The sequence below is a fragment of the Diadema setosum genome, chromosome 15 (assembly GCF_964275005.1).
Source record: "Diadema setosum chromosome 15, eeDiaSeto1, whole genome shotgun sequence".
Lineage (NCBI taxonomy): Eukaryota > Metazoa > Echinodermata > Echinoidea > Diadematoida > Diadematidae > Diadema > Diadema setosum.
Window position 1 is genome coordinate 13598866 of NC_092699.1, and position 21806 is coordinate 13620671.

The 21806-nt window shown below is 38.2% G+C and overlaps 1 protein-coding gene across 1 annotated transcript in view; it reads left to right on the top strand.

Annotated features, from left to right (window-relative positions):
- LOC140239053 (anoctamin-7-like) overlaps nt 1-1912 on the top strand; it is a 53224-nt gene extending 51312 nt beyond the window's left edge. Inside the window, exon 21 of the mRNA XM_072318950.1 lies at nt 1396-1912. The gene's annotated coding sequence lies outside the window, so the exon portion shown is untranslated. The remainder of the gene's footprint in view (nt 1-1395) is intronic.
- The last annotated feature ends 19894 nt before the right edge of the window (nt 1913-21806 follow it).

The window sequence follows — 21806 nt, forward strand, 5'->3', positions numbered from 1 at the left end:
TAGTTTTGTTCATAATTAGTCCCAGAAGTGCAATTATCATACAAGTCCTGCAGCATAATTTGGTTTACAGCCTTGGCAATTCTATGTAGATCAATTTTATATAGCTGGTCTTTTTGCCATCAATCCCCATTTATCATATTTCTATGTCTATCTTTTCTTATGATTTTTAGTTGTTGTTTTTTTTTTATCACAAGCCATAAGGTAGAGTGAAAGTCTCCATTCGTTAAGAACATATTTTGGTCATGATAGTGCTTAAATGAATTTTGGGAATAAACTAAAATGTCTAAGTGGCTAGATTTTTAACTACAGTCCTACAATTGGCAACATACATGCGTTTGAGATGATTTAAGTTACCATTTCTAAAAAAAGGCAAGTTTTACGTATTCTTTTTTTAAATTTTGTACAGATTTATTGGATGTAACCAGCCCCATTCAACTCTTTCTCTAATATATATATATATATATATATATATATATATATATATATATATATATATATATGATGTGTGGTGTGAAAATGCAAAGTTGCTAATTTCATGATGTCAAGATGATAAACTTTGAAGCGCTGTGAGCACTGAAAGGTGGACCTGTGCGCTGTACAAATGGCTGCTACATTGTATTATAATTTTCATTATTATTATTATTATTATTATTATTATTATTATTTTTATTATCATCATCATCAGTAGTAGTAGTAGTATTCCTTTCATAACTAAAGCAGGTATATTGAAAAGGTATATGTTTGTAATTCAGACATTTTCTCAGAATGTTATAACTGGACAATTCTGATGGACAGAGAATGTGCTATATCTTTCCAGTAAATTTATTCAGACCATTAAAAAAAAAAATCAAACATTTGTTCTCAGTAGAAATGGGGAATGTATTCTCAAGTGACGTGGGGTTAATTCTTCATTTCGTTTTTTTGTTTTTTTTTTGTTTTTTATAATCTGAGGTGTATTATGTTGCAAGATTTCATACATGATGTTGCGAGACACAATTCTTCAGCCCTGCAAAATATTGTGATTTTTGGAAAAGTGGTAAACATCCTTCAGAGATGTTTCTTATCACTGGATCGAATGCTGAGAAAACAAAATACAGCCACAAAAAAAAAAAAAAAATCACAACAGGATAATCTTTCAGAAAATACCCAAACCCCATATTAGCTGTGTTGACATAAAAAGAATCATGATTTTTGATCCTACTGTAAAATAAACTCTAAACAGTTGCAAAGATGACACATATATTGTGTAGGTGATGTGACATCCAGTCACTGATACAGTCATGGTTCTTTGGTTGATAGTTGATAAACTGGATATGTTTTTCCACCACAAAGAAATATGACTTGTGTCAAATAAAAAATTAACACTTCAGTCTCCGCTCGCATCTCTTTGTACAGGTCGAAAGGGAGGAAAGCTAACCTGGAGATTACAGCTGAGGGTGTCATCTGCTAAGACGTGAATTTGACCTGTTGACCTCGCTTATTTATGAACAGGAATCATGTGAATTGAATGTATTTGGAATAGGACAAATTGTAGCCAACTATTGTGGATATATACATGTATATCCCAAACTGAAAGCATATCAGCTGTAGTGTTGAACAAAGAAAAAAAAAAATAGATGAATAAAAGTAGAATTGAATAATTATTGCCAAAGTGACCAGATATACAGAAATGACAAATATGAGATATCATGTAATTGATACTCGCACAAGGTTGTGGTAATGATTATGCATGCAAGTAATATACTGTCTTCCATTCCAGAACTTCCATTGTAGAACTATTCATGTATTGCTGTGGTACTGGAGTTATGTCTGGCTAGAAACCGTTGGGGTTTTTTCCCCCTCTTTTTTGACTGCTGAATTGAAACGTGTCTTGAAAGGGAAGTACAGTGCTGCCACTTATCTGAGCCCTTGTAGTTGTTATGCATGAAATGTCCCTAGTCACTGGGAGAGCATAGAGTCAAAAAGCTAACACAAAGCTCTGTGTCAGAAAAACTGACCCAGAGATATGTCTTATAAAATTCTTGTATGGTAATAGATCATAGTCTTGTTATAGTCTTGTAATAGATAAGTGTTTATCTATTAGAGTTGAAAGTGATTTTTTTTTGTTGTACGCTGAGGCTGATATTTCCATTTTGATGTTTTTATTTATTCGTTCATTTCTATTCATCTAGAGAGGTATAAATCGCATGATTCAATGTGGTCTTGGTTCAAGTTTAAAAGGCAGTTTTCCATTATTATCTATTTATTTATTCATTCATTCTTTTCTGTTCATTTACAGAAGTGTGAATAGCATGAATCCAATTATACTTAGCTAAACTTAACCACCCCCCCTCCCCCCCCCCCCCCCCCCCCCCCCCCGCCCGCCACACACACACACACACCAATGTCGGTCTGGAAAATGCAAAATAATCCATAATTGTTGAATAGATAGAACAATCTGTTTTAGTCAAACTGAAACTTCTCTCTGTAATGTGTTTTACTACTTTTTCTGCATTCACTAAAATTAGAGAAGCATTTTTGTAAGGAATATGTCCTGGGGTATGTTATATCTCTTAATTTAGCAAATTAGGGAAATGGTTCTTATATCCACCCCAGAGTGTGTAGATTAGTGTCTGTTTAGTTTAAAAGATGAAAACGGTTGACTTGACTTTGGAAATTATTAAATCTTGCATAGTTAAATCGCTTTGAAACATTTATATTTCTGCATATCCCTGATTTCACCATGTTACGTATTGACAAAGGGACTCAATTTTTCTCCTCTTTTGTGTATTTTGTACATGTATGTGGCTTAAAGAGGCTGTGATATCATGTTGTCTTGACTTTTTGCAGTGATAGGCAGGCTTACTTTAAATAGATATCAGTACTCAACTGGCAATAATCATGTATTTATTTTCAGATTTTTTTCTCCTTTCTCTCACACACCTTGATTGGAAGTGTGATTCGGTTTAAGATGCAAGTACAAGTATGTGTAGTTGACATTGTGTATTATAACATGTTAGCAGTCATATTATTTATGAATCTTTGTACTATGTTTGGAAGTTACAATGTCGCTTTGTAAAACCACAGAGGCTATAGAATTTGGTAATCTTATTTGGTTATGTGTGAATGTGCATATACAGTTAAAACCTGAAAGCATGTTTGATACTGTATATCATTCGTTTGCATGAAGATGTCAAGTTATTTAATTTGATCGAGACTAATTATGGAGATTAGGTGGGATAGTTCTTATCTGTTGGAAAAATTACAATCACATTTGAATCTTATATTGTCATTGTTACTGTATGGAATATCTGTTACTTGAAATTATGATGACTGCGCATCACATTAAATTCTATGTGGTTTGTCAGTGATGAAGAAAGGAGCCAGTTGTGTGGATTAGAATTTGTACTCAAAGCCAACTAAATGACCAAATTAATCTGAAGATGCTCAACTACCACTGTACATGCATGGGCATCGTGTTCAGGACAAAAGTATGAGAAGATAATGTGCTGAATATGTAATGCCTAGGTTCTGCTGTGTCTCATTCAAATTCGCTTGGATGCCTTCTTCAGGACAAAGGGGTGAGATGAAAATGTGCTGAAAGGCATCTAGGTGCTAGATTAAGGACAAGAACTCAAGGCAAAAATGTTTCATGCTCAAATTCGTCAGGGTACCTTGTTCTGGTGTAAGAATGTGAGAGGGCAACTTGTTACTTGCTTTGGCTTCATGGTGAGTTTATACAAGTCACCTCCTCTCCTTCTCGTCATGATGCTGATGGAATAAGCGATCTGTTTAGGGAGTAATTCATTTTGCCAGATTCATGTATCCCCTGCATATGTAATCATGTACATATTTTTACTCGGTAGGAATTTTTTGCAATACTCTTCAATGTCGGTGAATTTGTCTTGGGTCATTAGATGAGACTTCATTAATTCTTCAGAACAGAAGCCAGCTCAGTCTGGAGCTGCTGTTTTCGTGATTCAAACTGCATGACTGCCTACAGTTGTTAATCCTATTAAAGGGCAGGCAGAAATACACTTAATCGGACAACTGAAAATCCGCAATCCACAAGGTTGACTGAACATGGAGTTTTGACGTAAATTATTACTGTATAACATTTACCTGTTGAAGAATGGTATGCAAATATGACATTGGCGATTGACCTGTCTTACTGTACATTTCATGAAGAATAATCTTGGTCAGTAACAATATTGTTTGCATATAATGTTAATGGAATTATGAGGTCATGCTTATCATGATCAGAGGGTTAACTGGAAAGAGTATTAAGTATCTTAATCGGGGTATACCAGGGAGTATTAAAGACAAGACATTTTAATGGGCACATAAATGATACTTGTTTATTAAAATGATAAATGGGACATTTTGTTTACTACATTTCTGTATGCTATCAGATGGATCTAGATTAGGCTGGGCACTAAACATGTTTGTTCCTCTGAGAGCAATCAGTCTAATATGATTTTTTTAATGCAAAGTAAGCTTTGTATGATTAGCTTTTACGTCAGTCCTGAGATTAGACCCCCCCCCCACACACACACACACGCACACACACACATACAAAGTCATATGTGTGTGTGTATCCTTGCAAAACCAAACATTTAGCCGATCCATAGCTTGCCAAGCTAACCTTTCTGATTTGAATCTATTGAGATTAAAAGAAAGAAAATCACAGATGTATTTGCATGCACATATTTTTGAAGAACTATGCTGATTTTTTTTTCTCTCCCTCTCTCTTTCTCTCAGCGCATCAGTAAATTCTAATTGTTTCGAATTGTTACAGAGGAAAGGAACTTCATGTTTAGCAAAGTATGCATGATCCATCATTATAGTGAAACAAACCATGCTTAGAAAAAGTTGCCTAATGAATGATATTTAGGCCTCACCTTTGTACTAAAAATTTGGCTTGTTTGGGGTTGAAATACATATGCCTCTTTCTACCAGCGTACTGAGTGAATATCGGACGTTACAGGATGCATGGCGTAGCCAAAAGAACGTGAAAAACACGGGAGTGTTACCATTTCAACGTCGTTACATCAGATTGACAAGAATACAATGGCAGGCTTTTCGTTACGACTCTGATGAAAAAATTACAATATGTGCAAGTATTCACCACCTCTGTGATCATAATACACGTTGTATTACGACTCCTAAGTCGGGTCACAATATGATACATACACTGTGCAGTGTACTTTAAAATTTGATAGATTTGACACTGCGTGCGTGTGCATTTCGTGGATCCGTCGTGGAAAGCATTTATCAGCATTTTACTTTGCTCAGATTTATCAGTATACACTGTATTATAAATCTTGATCTTTAAAAAAAAAATCGATTTCTATATTTCTGTGCGAGCAAGTTGAAATACAAACCACATGTCACTAAAGGCCAACATTGCCTCGGTTTTGAATATTGTTCCGTTGTCGTAATACATATATGTCTCGGGGACAATAAAGCCGTATACTGATAACAGAAACATTTTAGTGTCGTCTTGTGGTATATATGGCGAAGTAAGATTGCAAAAGTACGTATTGATGAGTAATCTGTGAACACTGCACAATGACTTAAATACGATCATCGCCAGGTAAACAATATCGACATGATTGAACTAGCATTCTCAAAAGCAGGGTTTATATACACACTGGCGTTGCCTTAAATGCAGAATTTAATTCCAATGACACGTAATACCAAAGCTATGCACCAAGATGTTGTTAGATACAGGGACTCGTGATGTTCATTATTCCGAATGTTCGTTAATCCGAAAATGAAGTAAAGTTAGCGTTATTACGAAACACACACATTCCTTTTATACAGTAGGCCTACTTAGATGTTCGTTAATCCGAACATCTGCAGAGTTATTCCGCAGGTTCATTATTCCGAAGGCTCGTTCATCCAAAATGAGGTTCGTTATTCCAAAGTTTCGTTTATCCGAAAATGAAACAAGGTTCGTTTTTTGAAGGTTCGTCAGTCCGAAAATGGAACAATCTTTATGCGTACTAACTAGCCTTCGGAATGATGTACCTTAGTTCGTTTACAAACCGTGTGTCATTTTTTTTTTTAATTAACGAACATTCGCAATGATGCACCTCATTTCTGTTTTTTTCTTTTATATTTTCGGATAAAGGAACCCTCGGAATGATGAAATGTAACCAATGTCACACCAAGGTGACATGATTCATTCACATCGTTGAAACTTAAAATTGATGATGCGTTACCCAGTCTATAGCGGGGTGGTTCTCCATTCGAGATTTTAACCATAAGTAAAAATCGTGGCCTGCATCCTTGAGATTAAAGACTGCAAATATGGCTGACTAATATGAACAATGATTAACTTCATAAAAAACTATCCCCGGACACTGTGCCCCTCTTGCCTGAAAACTGTTTTTCTTCCTTTTCTATATTGATGGAACATCTTTCAACTATTTGAAGTTTGTTTTAACACAAAAGCAAGATACAGTATGTGATCTGAGTGTACAAAAGATAGCTTCTTGCAAACATTGATTCCATTTTCATTAATTAAAAGAACTTTTGTGCCAGCTTTGAGTAGTCATTAGGAAGACGGAGGGAAAATAGTAGATGAAAAACTTAACAATATGGTTACTGTCTTCATATTATTTTAAATACAGTGTGATGAAAATTATCACGATAATATCTTCTGCAAAGATGCATTGAATTGAAAAGCAACTTCAGTGACAGGCGATCTAGTACGATGATGATGTAATTAGGTTGTCGCTCTATGTGGCATTTTTAGTAATACAGCTGTATTATCCCGGCGATATATACTGAGCGTGATTATACCTGCATGAATGGTTGTCTTTTCTGTTTTTCGGGCAAGATTTATTGGGCGCACGTCACGACCTCGACACTCACGAGTCATATGTCCCACAATCGAATCATACTACGGCCCAAGAGCAAGACACTAGTGAACAAGGCCGAGCTCGACATGACGTATAACTAGACACAAACTATACGGTCCACGAGCTTGACACTAGGCAAATATGCCCTACGAGCTAGATACGAAGTAAACAAGGTCCGAGAGCTCTACACTAGATTAAAAAGGGCTCACGAACTTGACATTACATAGATAGAGGGGCTTTATTTACGCAGTGTTGTGCTCGTTGACCTATTTTGCCTAGAAGTATAGTGTCAAGCTCGTGGTGTCGAGCTCGTAGGCCTTATGATCGGCCTTTACTCCTTAGCATGGATTTACAAGACATGTGCAGCTATACAATCATGTATACATTCAATTTCAATTCAATTTCAATTCACATACAAGCACTTTTTGACATATTATAATAAGGCAAATAAAAATGTAATAAAAATGACATCAGCGACATGTTAAACTACACGATAAAAATTTCACTTCCCAAATTCTCATTTTGTTAAATATTTCCCGTTTACATAATACTTTAAAACTTGACAAAGTTGAGCATGCTCTTATATTCTCATTTAAATCATTTCATTATTATGTTTATTCCTGTAATGAGTCCAATGGTTGAGTCGTATGATATTATTGTGGGAAATCTTTGTAGGACGCTTAGTGCGAAGAATCTATAAGCACAGGGTTACAGGCGAAGCACTCTCTTGAATTCTTTTAGGACTTGAGTTCTTTTGGGACCAGTGGAAAACAAATGTATCTACAGTACTTATATTCATAATAATATCACTGATTATAACAATCAGATTGTGCTTTATCGGAAAGTTACGTCTCATTAGTTAATACACTGTACATACATGACATAAGTGAGACCTAAATATGCCCTTCATTTGCTATTAATTTAAGCGAGGCCTTCCTAAACCTTTACAGTTGGTGACAAAAAAAAATAATAACATCGAATATAATTGTAAATCTCCAACCCAGCCAAGTGATTACCTTAAGTTTCCTTCTCTCTTACTCTCTCTCTCTCTCTCTCTCTCTCTCTCTCCCCCTCTCTCTCTTGTCTTTCTTTCCGATGAACAATGTGGGATCGGGTCATTCACAAGTCTATGTGGAATGTGACGTAGCACGACTTGTGTTAATTATGAAAAAATAATGATCATATGCAATCGTAAACATGAACAAAATGCATTTCACGGCGCAAACCATATAGTGAATGTCTGGAACGGTATACCAGTGCGCTTGGAGTTCGTAAGGACTTCACTTTTTCCACTCATACAATTCGTTCCCTGTTGGTGAAAATCTGGGTACATTTAATTTACATTTGATCGACTGAGTGATGCATGTTGCATCTTACATGCCTGTGCTGTCAACGGAACAATTCTGGTACACTAAAGCCAAACTGCAAACGAAGTTTTACTATATAGTCCTCATAACTTTCGCTCAAATCTGTTCTGGACGCTAAGCAAACATCTGAGATGGAGGGGGGGGGGGTAGTCTCACTGCCTCCAAGACCTTTTCAGCTGTTTAAAAACGTCCTTGCTTTCTTTCCTGAATTGACGATTTATCAAAATGTACACAAAATAGTTTGTAAAGTGATGAAAGAGAGGTAGAGTCATGGCAACAGACATCGCGGATGAAGTACGACGAGCGACTGAGGGAGAGAGATGATAAAAGATAAGAGTGGGAAAAGAGAAGGCGATCAGAAGGATGCTGACGACAAAGAGCATTGTAGTGGTTTGTTTTCCGTCTTGGTCATCGTGGTCATGCGGACGATCGTGACTACGCGCACTCTGCAGCGGATTCGTATCTGCGCACCGACTACTGCTGACCGACGCGCCGCAATGCGCGTAGCTCGAAGACCGTACGCCTCTGTCTAGAACGACCGACACGGAAATGGATCGTCTTTCGCGACCACGTACACCACTCGTCTTCGGGCGCCGCGGAGGATCGGCGCTTGGTTGGGAGCGGCGACCGTGCTGTAGGGTCGACTGTGGTGCGTCGTCGTGTATAATTGAAGACTGTGCACGTGTACTGGTGTCGTTGTCTGAAGCATTTAGAAGGAAGTCTGGAAGATTGGCGCGGCAGTCTACTTCTACGTCGGCGCGATTCTCAACATCCGGCATTCTGTGTGTTCTTCCGCTTTCGTCTCCGTGGCCGTGTACGATAAAGTCTACTGCCATCGATGACGACGCCGGTTCAACTTCGATCAGCGTGACGTTTGTCGGATTGTGTGCGGAATTCTTCTTCCTTTCGTTAATGACAGAGAGAGTGCGACGGCGACGATAGATGAGATTCCTGTCAATTCCTTCGCTGTAAGACCTACGACGAAATCGGGTCCAGACCAGAATGCTGCGGTAAATCATGCCATAAAAGACTCCAGTGATTACGCTCGACAACACGAAAAGTGTCGTTTTCACCCAGACGGCAACATTTTTTATTTCCGACAATGGATGAAGACAACCGACATCAGAAGCGGAAAATTTCGTGGACGTTCCATCCAGGGTCGAGATCATCGTAAGCACGAAAGAAAAAACAAGATAAGCTAGCACCGCCATCACGGCTCCATGCTTGGACGATGTCACCTCAGCTGACTTGCAATGGACCACGTAACGATCGAGGGCAAAGACCACGAAGGATGACATCGATGAATACCAGAGGAACTCGCTGATGATTGTTGTCGCTGCCTTACTAACCCAAGCTCCTCCGTACGACTGAGCTGCCGCACCGGCCATGTTCATCGGGGCCACGACCGAAGCTATCAAATCGACGCCGGCTCTTGCGATGACGAGGTAGTCTGTGGTCGTCTTAGAAGGTCTTCGTGAAAAGATTACAACAATGAGCGCGTTAGACGGCAGACCAATCACCAACTGCAGAGTGAAAACTGTGATAATGTAAACGCATGAGCCTTCCATTGTGATGTCACACTGGTTCCGTCAAATCAAACCAAAACAAACAAAAAAGTTTCAGAGATTTTCTTTTAAAAGTTTTTTTTTTTTTTCAATACGGATCGTGTTCCGCTCGATACTGATAATTTGCTGTAAAATGGAGGAAACCACACTTTGTTGTGGAACGGACAGAGTTAAGGATGCGATCAACATGATCAACTTGTTTTCGTATTGTGATCTTCAGCATCTTCTTTACATTTACCACGCAGTTAAAAATGCATTTCGCTTCAGCATCAAAGGCTGAATCGAATTGGGACCATCAGCCACTCACTTAGGTCATCCCATGGAAACTTGAAGCGATTTTTCTGTTTGATAATGAGATAACGAGAGAACTGATGAGTTAGGATGAATGGCGTCCCAATGAAATGTCCCAATTCAAAGGTGATTACAAAATGTCGGTCCATAAATTCGACCTGTACTGTCACAACTGTCGCATCGAAACCTGAAAATGAAAATGGCGTACAAGGCATACTGCCTGCAAAAGTCTTTTGAAAACACATTTGACGTAACGTGTCGCTCATCAACCGAGAAGAAAGTGATAAATATCGGTGAAAAAAAAAAACACGTATGATTCGTGCATTGCAGAGTTCATAGATACTGAACAGTTTGAATCCTGTGTACTCCTCTTTTCGTCTCTTTGGTCAAGAAGGGCGCAAATACTAAATTGGAACTCAAGGGAATATTGTGCTGTGTTTGTCCCTGTTAACTGCACGTCGTTTGAGAACTCGTCTCAAAGACGATGGCTTAATTGGGGTATAGTCATTGACTACAACGACCTGTCGTGGGAATACAGGTGATTTCGTGAGTACGAACAACCCACGCGTCATGTGGGTCTACAATCGGAAGGTAAATGATATTTTAGTCTCTCTCTCTCTCTCTCTCTCTCTCTTTATCTATCCATTTATTCATCTCTCTATCACCTATCATCTATCTATCTATTTGTCTATCTATTTTGTCTATGTATCTATCCGTTCATCCATCTCTCTATGATCTATCTATCCATCTATCTATCTATCTATCTATCCATCTATCTATCTATCTATCTATCCATCTATTTATCCATCTATTTATTTATTTCAAAATTGCAAAATTCCATATTTCGCTTATCATTAAAGAATTAAGTTCGGAAGCCATTAACTTTGATTGTGAATAAGACGTTAGACATCCGAAAAAGGTCAGTTACTTCCACTTGTTTTCTCTGTCGCACGGGTGTAACGAGTCAAGCTGACTCAAGCTTGATCAAAGTATCACTATTTGCTGCAAAAGCCCTCTACGTTAAGAGAACACTCAGTGCATCAAAGACTGGCTCAGCAGTATGCCACTAAACAGGGCCTGGTAGACCGTTCACAGCGAGGTAATAACAATTCATTTGTAGTCTGTAAACTAAACTAAACTGAAAACACGCATTATGTTTTATGTCTGTCCATGTTTGATAATCTGTGATCATGCACTTTGCAATACTTGAAACAAGTCAGTGACATTTTCTAGTCACTTACAAGGCCGATGTCCATGATGTGACTTTGGTAGACATGAACATTTAAAGGACAAGTTCACCTTCATAAAAATAAGGATTGAGAGAATGTAGCAATATTAGTGGAACACATCCGTGAAAGTTCGAGGAAAATTGGACAATCCATGCAAAAGTTATGAATTTTTAAAATTTTTGTTTTGGAAGCGCTGGATGAGGAGACTACTAAGGCTCGTGATGTCATATGAGTACAACAGTATAAAGAAAATGTAAAGAAAATTCAACATATTTTCACTTTTTTCGCATAATAAAAGAGCACTTAACTTGCCTCTTTCTAAAGGCAATGGGAATAATATTACCCATAACATGTGTCAGTAACGAGTCAAGGGAATGTGTACTTTTTTAAAAGATGAAATTTTGTGAAATTCTCTTTATATTTTCCTTATATTGTTGTACGCATGTGGCAAGTAAGTCTTTCTCATCCAGCGGTGACTGCACAAAAACTTCAAAAATTCATAACTTTTGAACGGATTGTCCAATTTTCCTCAAACTTTCAATGATGTGTTCTACTAATATTGCTACATTCTCTCTCAATCCTTATGTTAATGAAGGTGAACTTGTTCTTTAATGTGAAAAAGGGTTTGTGGCGTTTTTGCGAGACACATTTAGCGCTAATAATTTCAAAATAGGCCTACATTAAGAAAAGCTTGATATCAAAACCGACATCACTACATTATTTTTTCAAATGACTTTACCTTTTTGCTTAGATGCATGGATTCTTTTGGCTTCTTTGCTGATAGAAAACACTCTGCTAAAGTGTCTTGTCCTATGAGAGAGCTCGTTTTACGGTGGCTGCAACTACCCCACTTACGACAGAAAACAGAAAACGTCGAAAAATTACAGCAGTGAGCCTGCGTGTCATAGGCTCGTGGATTACAAAGATAAGATTATTAGATAACTTAGAACTTTCTTCTCATATTTTGCAGTCTGAAGGTAACATAAGAAAAACTGAGACAAACAACTTTGACAGTTGACCACGACCCCCAACCCCCCCCCCCCCCCACCCCACCCCGATGCATATTGTTTTTAAAAAAATCGTTCCATCACCCTGGAACAGATAAGCCAGTTCGGGGTTAGCTCATGGGCACATCGGTACAAATGACCTTTCTTCTTTCTCAGTTGATTAGGCACTCCACGAGTTTTCAAGCGAGAGAAGGTATTTTAGCTTACCCCGCGCAACAATTTATGGAATTCATCAGTCATGTTCAAACAAAGAATGAACTTGCGTAGACCAGGTGACCAGAATGATCCATCAATTAGCACTTTGGAAAGCATCCATTTCATTATTTTGCATTGAATGCATCAACAATCTCTTTCTATTGATATTGTCAAATACCACTTTTGCTGTCAGGTGAATGTGCTGGCAAGCACCACTCATAATGATCACTTGAATAATCATTACATCACAGATGCTTATCTCAGTGAATAAAAAACCAACATGCTCTGCGGGTACAGATGACCTTTTTCTGCTCATGCTCAAAGTGGAACCCCGAACTGGCTTATTGTCATAGCGGTATTACGTAACAGTGCATGCCCGGATTCACTTCCTTCCCCGTTTCTGCTGAAGTATCTTGCGTCGATATACTTATTTATAGTTATTCATGATACATTTCTCATCATTTTTGTAGTAAGAACAATTCTAACTTTGTAAATCCCCCTCTTCGTATGAGTCCCCTGCACTCATTTAATACTTACAAAGATGTATTGTCTAAATTTACCTTGAAGAATGCTATATGACTCCCACTTTCTTGCACTGAATTTCCGCTTTCTCTTTTGGCTTAAAGCCCGCAGGTATTCTCATTCATCATTGAAACCACCACAATATTTGTACAATATTTCTTTATTGTTTTGCTGCAAAATTGCTTTGCTGTATAAACGCCCTCTGGTTTTGCCCCGCATCATTGTTATGATGCCTAGAGCTCTGTATTATACTGTGTGTTTATTTTTATATCCTTCTTTATTTCCATTGAAATAATGATACAGTTATAGTAATTTTCTCTATATTTTTGTAATGCATATAACTGTGTGCGTGCTTTATTTCAAATACGGGCTGACCCTTGATATTAGTATGTGTGTGTGCGTGTGTGAGCTAGTGTGCGACACACGCGCGGCGCGTGTATTATAAATTATAGTTATATAATACATAGTGTAATTTGCATAAAGAATATGAGGTATTCATCAACATAGATATTGTCACCTTTATAATAATATCTTTTGCGACATGATAATTGTTTTGGGTTTTGGATAATATTACTCTGATAATAAGTAATATCTAATAGTTGTACTTTAAAAAAAAACCAAACATAATTATGAGCTCCCCCGTGGAGACTATAATGAGCTCCTTTGCGGAGACGCCCATTATCAGCTCCCTTGTGGGGACAGCATGGCATATTTAATATTCTTGTTTAATATCTATAAGATTTATTTGTTTTATATTAATATTGTCTGGGGCAAATTATTTGATGGATAGGGCCCCAATTTTCTCTCTTTCTCTTCGTTCTTTAAAACAACAACAACAAAGTGTCTTGCCCTTGAGAGAGCTCGTCAAAAGGATAACGATGGCTGCAGCTGCAACTACCCCACTTACGACAGAAGACCTAAAACTGAAAAATTACAGCAGTGAGTCTACGTGTCATAGGCTCGTTGATTACAGGAAATAAGACAACTTAAAACTTCCGTTTTAAGTTTGCAATCTGAAGGGTTTTTTTTTTTTTTCAAACACTGAACAAAAACTACTGTTGGTTCAAGCAATGTTTGCCAATCAATTATTTCAGTGGCATCGGTCGTTTTCAACATTCCTTGAGTCCTTTTTTTCTCAGTGAAGTTGCTTTTTTTCAGCCTTCTATAGATTTTGTCGATTTCTATCAATAGTAATTTTCCTTCATTACTTTCAAGTCAATTGTATGTCTAATGTTTTTTTCTCACCCACAACCATACAATAATATGATTGTTCAAGTACAGAAAGTTCATGTAAGTTCCATTATGTTGTTTAATTGTTGTTTGTGTGTGTGTGTGTTTTTAATTTTAATTACATTTGTTTGATTAGTTATCAAGCAATGTCTATGTATTGCTATAGATGGCTAAGGTCCTGACTGGCTGTCTGTGTTGAAGGAGGGGGGGGGGGGCAGTTGAAGACTGGCATGGGAGAAGCAGGGAGGTGCCTCACCTCCCTGGGAGAAGGGAGAGAATGATGGTGATAGCCGCGGAGCTAGGGATGAACATCAAGTATGAGGTCTCCGACACCGAACTTACATTCATGTGCGCATGCGTACACATCCAAGTACATTATTGTACTGACTATATCTCGAGATCTCAAGGTTACCTAAACCGATCTTTACGGGAAGACAGTTACAGGACACAGTCATAAATGTATGCACCTTTTGAGTCAAGCAGTCATTGAATGTATCTTATCAAAAAGATCGACGGAAACATGGTTGACGATTTGGCTAGTGTATGATTCAACATGTTCAGAACAGGACGTTTCTCTTTCTTTTGTTTTGGAAATACAAAAAAGAAAAAGAAAAAGAAAAGGGCACGGGTTTTCCGAGAATAAAGAAGATCCGTGTAAGTGATCTGAGATGTAGGTTACGCATGCGTCGATTGTTTGTCGAAAGTCCGCTGTATATTTTGCGGTTTCCTTTCCGAGTTCATTGTCACTGAGTGAAAAAATTTACATTGTTGTTCATGGACAGTTTTTGTTTGTTTATTTGTTTGTTATTATTATACACTCTTTAATCTGGTTGAATTCAGTCAATATTCAAGGCCCTATCGCCTCCCCCGCCTCTCTCTTTCATTTCCTTATCATAATGAATAGACTAACAACATGAACAGCCATAGATGAAGGAGGGGGAATGTTGTAGAGGCAATCGGATAGGCCTTTAGAGGAGCGAATGTGTAATACAGTACTAAAGTTTAGAAACCCAACTTCGGGAGAAAATCAAACACTGGTCGGGTACCGAGTTTTAAATCCTCCCATTACTCCGAATTACAGTCACCCGCGCCTAAATCAGATGCAAGGGGACTGGAGAAAAATTCTTCGACTAACGTGAATTTCGACTTACACTCGCAATTGACACAGGATCGTACCAAGGAGTAATAGCTCCTTGATCGTACCCATATCCAGGGTACTCGTAAGTAGAATCTTTCTTCGACTTATCCAATTTTTCGACTTGCGTGAGGCCGACTTAGACAAGGCAGACTGTATAATTTCCTCGATTTGCTCAGCAGTCTCTAACAAGGAAGGACATGTGACTCAGAACCCTTGAGTCTTGGGTTTGCGGGAGCACATCTGTTGGTCCTTGGGCTCCGGCCAGTGGGGAGGTTTCCCACTGGACTTCAATGGATGTCTGCGTGCTCGCTGAGCCCTGCACCAGGGGAATTGCGGTGGGCGTAACTGCGATTCACATTTTGTTGTTCCTGATGTTAATGAGTTGGTCTGAATTTCGTCAATATCCTGCGCTTGAAAAAAAAAAAAGAAGTCTTAAAAGTCATCTTTTAGGTTTAAGAAAACCTAGCCGAAAGGGTAGAATGGAACGTCATGGTATATGCACCAACTCCAGCAGCAAGTGATTCCAATAAAAGGGAGTAAATTTTAAAGGAAAATGAAGAGTTAAGTTTTCAGGAACCAAACGTAAGAGGAAATCTTTGAAAATAAAACCTTTAACTTTCACATAGCCTATTCATGACTGCTTGGTGATGGCCGCAACCGCGTAAGTAGCATTCTGTTGATGCTTTACTGTAGTTTGTGGCATGTTTTCGTGAGCTGACTGATAAAGGCAAATATAAACATTTTTTTTTTTTGGTTCATCACGACCTAAAAAACATTCATTGGAATAAAATCTATGCAGTACCCATTGCTACAAGGGGTAAGAACCATCAATGGCTATCTGGCGGAAGCTCTGTCTGCTATAGTCTATAATAAATATATAGGGCCTAACCAGCGATCAAGAAGACGTGGGTATTATAAGATTCGAATACAAAGGGGTATGAATGCCCATGATTTATTTATTTTTTTTTTTTAAATCCTGGATGTGTAGGCCTATTGTAAACACTGACTGTATAGTCTGTCCTTATTTAAATCGATGAGGGGTAATTTGTCAATAAGATCCACTAAAAACGCACCGAAAGAGTCATCAAGTTTGAAGGCCAGGTTAGCGAAACATACAAAAAAATAAATAAATAAAATGGATTATCAAAATAAAGTGATGACGTCATCACCGCACAAATTTCCCTTTGAATTGTATTGTAAATCAAGTTTTTAGTCGATCACGTCATTAAAACCCTTTCCTTTAAAGTATAGTATTTGCTACATTATCGCATATTTCTTCATTTGAATAAAGATACATGTAGGTATAGTGAATGAAACGATTTTTTTTTTTCTTATTTACGGGAGGCGCGTGAGACGGCGACGGATCATCAATGCATGTAATTAGTATTTTGTGATCATAAACATGAACAGTTTATGCGGAGACTGCTTTGTGAAAACCTGTGAAATTTCTCAAATTGATCTTCCTTCTTTTACGTACATTGTATTATCGTGAGACTTATAAATCCCATTTTGCTCGTTTATATTTGCCTCTATGTTGTTATCATTGTCAACTTGAACATGGAGCGGTATGTTTACATTAATTTTCGCACTTAATTCCTCATTGACGAATAGTTGCGGCATTAAACATCATTAAACCGAAAAAGTATGCATGTCAACTGCGGTCATTAAGAATACAATAACAACTTAGTCATGAGACTACAGTGGAAACTCAGTATAACGAGATACTTGGGGCCTAGACAATTTGTTCTTTATATTAGATATTTTGTTATATCAGTAGTCACTGAACAGAACAAAACAAAGGAAATAAAAATGAAAATTCATTGGGTGCGGAGAAATCAGTTTGTTATATCAGGTAGTTTATTATATATCAGATCTCTTTGATATCGAGTTTCCACTGTAAGTACCATGCACTGATCGTAAATGAAAGTAATCATACCTTGCTGCTTCAGACAGGAAGTAGCTTTACGGTGGCTCGCCAACAAAGCAGGATTCTGACAGTTTGCCAAAATACCTGAAATTTAAAAAACCCTCACACACACGCACACACACGCACACACACACGCACACACACGCACACACACACGCACACACACGCACACACACACACACACACACACACACATACACACACACACAAACCAAACCCCGCGACTTATAAGCTCCTGATGTTACGAGTAGAAGTATCGCACATCATGTATATAGAAAGGAGTACAATCATGTACTCTCGTTTACTCCCCCCCCCCAAAAAAAAAAACCAACAAACGAAACAAGCGAACAAAAGAATCAAAAGAAAAGAGGAGTCAAAGGGTAGAGTCAGAGGAGAAGTAGACGAAATTAAGGAGAAGTGGAAGAAAGGGAGGAAGAAGAAAAACGGGACGAAACGTAGGTGGAGGTTGAGGATGGAAAAATTGGAAAGATGAGAATCTGAAAGGAAAGAATGATATTGGAACAGTCTGTATTCCCCTAATCCCACCAGTCGCCACCTATTCATATGCAACGTCCCGTTAGAATAAGTAGCCAATTCAAAAACAAGCCGTATAACTTCATATAAGTATATCATAGATCGAGAACCCTTCAGGGGCCGCGGAAGCGGGGGGGGGGGGGGGGGGGCAGCCCCCCCCCCCCCCCCCCCCACACACACACACACACACTTTTGGTTCGTGTATAAAAAAAAAAAAAAAAAAAAAAAAAAATCGAAAAATAATCACAACACTCATGAATTTCAATTCCCAAAGATTCCGCCCTTAGATTCTTCCAGTGTAAGCGGGGGGGGGGGGGGGGGGGGGGGGGGGGAGGGGTCTTGACCTTGCCACCCCCCCTCCCCCGGTCCCGCAGCCACACACACACACACACACTGAAAAACGTTCCGCGGCCCCTGCCCTTCGTATATTATTTCAATAATTGCTTTCATAAAGCACATACATGGCATTTATATATTCCACATTTGGGATATTTACACAATAGTTCTTTAATAGACCAAATTAAACCATTCTAAAATGACCACAAACTCATCGTTTATTTATATCATAGCCTATCTGAATGTTGCGCATTGCAAAGTTACTATTTCCCCGTAACCGACGGACACGTTGTATCAATTAATACAATCCGACATAGACAGTCACTGAACAACCAAGTTGCACTCATTCCACGACTGACAATGACTGGAGTCTTTATTATACTCATATAACAAATATGGCATTTATAATCAACGGCATATTATGGATATGCACATCAACGAATCATGATTATGCACTTTGACAAGAAAGGGGGATTTGAGAAAGCGAATACAGTCAACCTCGCGTAAGTCGACATAATCGGGACTGAGCAAAACACGTCGACTTACGCGAGTTGTCGACTTATAAATGTCGACTAAGACGAGGAAATTTTCAAGGAATAACAAAGGCAAAAATTGGGACTTTTTTATTGTGTCGACTTAAGCGAGTTGTCGACTTATGCAAAGTCGACTTAGGCGAGGTCTACTGTATTTTACATCAGTGAGGGAGAGAAACATATTGTCACAGAGACGTTTTGGCCAAACACAGACGCAGATTCAGCGAATGAAATAAGAACGGTGGAACACACGGGGAACAGTTCTTGGCGGTACCAAACGTCACGGAAAATCAGTGTCAAAGTACATTGTATTAGCAAATGTCTGTATCAAAATGTTTGAAATCTCTCCAAGTGCAGATACTGAGCTTTTATACATCCTGAAGTCCATCCGTATTTTTTTTTTTTTTTTTTTTTTTTGGGGGGGGGGGGGAGAACGAGTGACATTTTTCTTGGAAAATGATTTCGAATATATAATAATGCGCTGAGAAACAAATACGAGGAAGATACTCATTGGAAAAAAAAAACAACGAAGTGGATCAATGACGAAGAAACACGTGATATGAACTGGACACGTATATGTATTTATCAATTTCAGCGACACTTGTAAGTGGTAGTTGTACTTTGAATGGATCTTATAGCTGAAACAGATGAGCTGTCTTTATTGCACAGTGGGATTACCCTCATTCACGTGATAATGCAGGGTTACACCTATATCATGGGATCGCGTGTAAACTATATAGCCTTACCAAAATACATGTACAATGTAAATTCGTTTGATGTTAGATGTCACTCCTTCCTTCCTCTTTCCTTCAATCACATCAACTGTTGCTATTGAGAATTAATGTATTAGTTACAGGTCAGGAGCTTAATAATATCAGATGCTGTTCTATCTCCAACCTCCACCCCCCCCCCATATGCTCTGCATCACATTAACATACATGTATGTATGCAATGTTGGACTACAACAATGTTGCGATCTTATCACGTCCCATCAATTAAAAGTGAAAATGAAAGTAAATGGGGAAGCCCACATTGAAACCCCTATGTCTTTATGGGCAAGCACACTGATATTTCCTGAAATTTCATACACAGGTACATATCACGGAGACAAAATAAACATAGGCCTAAGTGTCTATAGCTGAAAAAAGGGCTAGGCATATTATCTCCTACACAACTGAGGATTCAGGGTCTAATGCATATTTCAATAAGTTGATGAGGAACAGCACAAACAGATAGAGGACTGTTCTGCAGCATAAGGCCTATTAAACATTTGATACTGTTAAACTAATATTGAACAAGAAGTAGCTTCAAGGGCATACATTGTGCAACGCACATATTACTTTAATCTGAATGTTCTACATACGTTATATGTGTAACATACTTTGGTAACGAAGAAGATGGGGGAAAGGGTGAACACAATATTGGACATAATAATGCAAGTTCATCATTTTGCAAGGTTTGCATGTATTCTGAATAAACTGATTTTAGTCACAATCACTGTCATCTACTTATTAATAAGGTGATCATGTCATTGCCTTTCAACTCTCCCACCGGTTCATACATTGTACATGTACTGTACATTACAAGTTTAAGATATGTACCGGGTACACTTTTTTTTCTGTTCAAGCAACCCCCCCCCCCCATCATTGCTGAAGTCATGACATGTCCCACAGAATGATTTGATGCAACTTTTGTATGCTATACGATACAGTGTCTTCTCTGTGCTTCCATATATACAGGTGTACATGAAAATGAATTAATCAGCAGCAAATAATTGGATAATATCAAGGTGATTGAATAATCACCTAAACCAATCTTCCTGTGCTACATGGGTTCATAGTGAGTGACATCACTACTGTAACTTCAATCATAGCAAATTCCTTCGAACTGGCTGTTTTCTTTTTAAGATATTGAAATTTCGTTATAACTGAACAAATAAAATAACTGTGAACAATTCGGGGACCTGCATTTGTACTTTGTTATCAAGAAATTTCATTACACGTATAACCCTATTTGTTGTCATTGGAATACCCTGTACAGTGTATTCGACAAAATCTGTGAAACTTTAAAAGTCTTACACTTTCTCTCTTCTTTTGTTCTTTTTTGTCTAATGTCAATGATACAGTGATGTCATGGTGATGTTTGATTTCATTATCTGATTTATTAAAGTCTACTGGTAGTTCAAAGCTTGAACATCTGAAAGAGTCATGTGTGCTGAAAATGTACAGTGCATACCTGACCTCCACTGTAAGCAAACTTAGTGATACGTAGGTGGCTGCTACACAACATACATTGCACATAGAATGAGTTATCTGAGCTGATTGCATGTGTTCCTCATGATGTTGTATTAAAGAAACAAAAACATTTTCTGTTTTCCTCTCTCTTCTTCAATATCCTGGTCTTGGACCACTTGGGGGAAAACACCTTTTGACCCCCAGATGCAAGTCCCCTGTACACAATCATCACAATGGTTCATCAAATTTACCAGAGGAAGGATGTTGAGCTCTGGTTTCATTATGCATTACGCTACATGGAATGCATTCACTGCATACTGTAGGCATTGCACTGAATTCTATTTAGCAAACTCAACGATGTCTCATCATAAGTAATGAGAGAGCTATTGTAACCACACTGTGTTTTAAAGTGATGCATAAAACTGGAAAGCTTTTTTTGCTGGTTCAAAAGTTCAGAAAGCTTTGTGCCGTCCTGCCACTTACAGTGACAAATTTGAACCGAACATGGCAAGGGAAAATTTACAGCGCTGCAGTGTTGAAAGAAACAATCAAAATGTCCCATGATTTTTGTGAAACCATTGCAACAAACTAAAAATAAAGTTCTCAGAATGTTGTATGTTTATCCATCAGCCATAGGCCAGCAATGTACAAATGTACATTTAAATGCAGTGTCTCTTTAATGTAGGACATCCTGATACACTGTCAATGTGGGGTCATTGTCATGGTATCATTTCCATAGAAAACATTTTTTTTTTCCCTATTTGGGCTTTCCAAATATTGAACAAGACTCAGAGTCATGTGACCAAGGGTGGTGTGGGAGGATATGAGGGTATCATAGGGGCCACTGTAC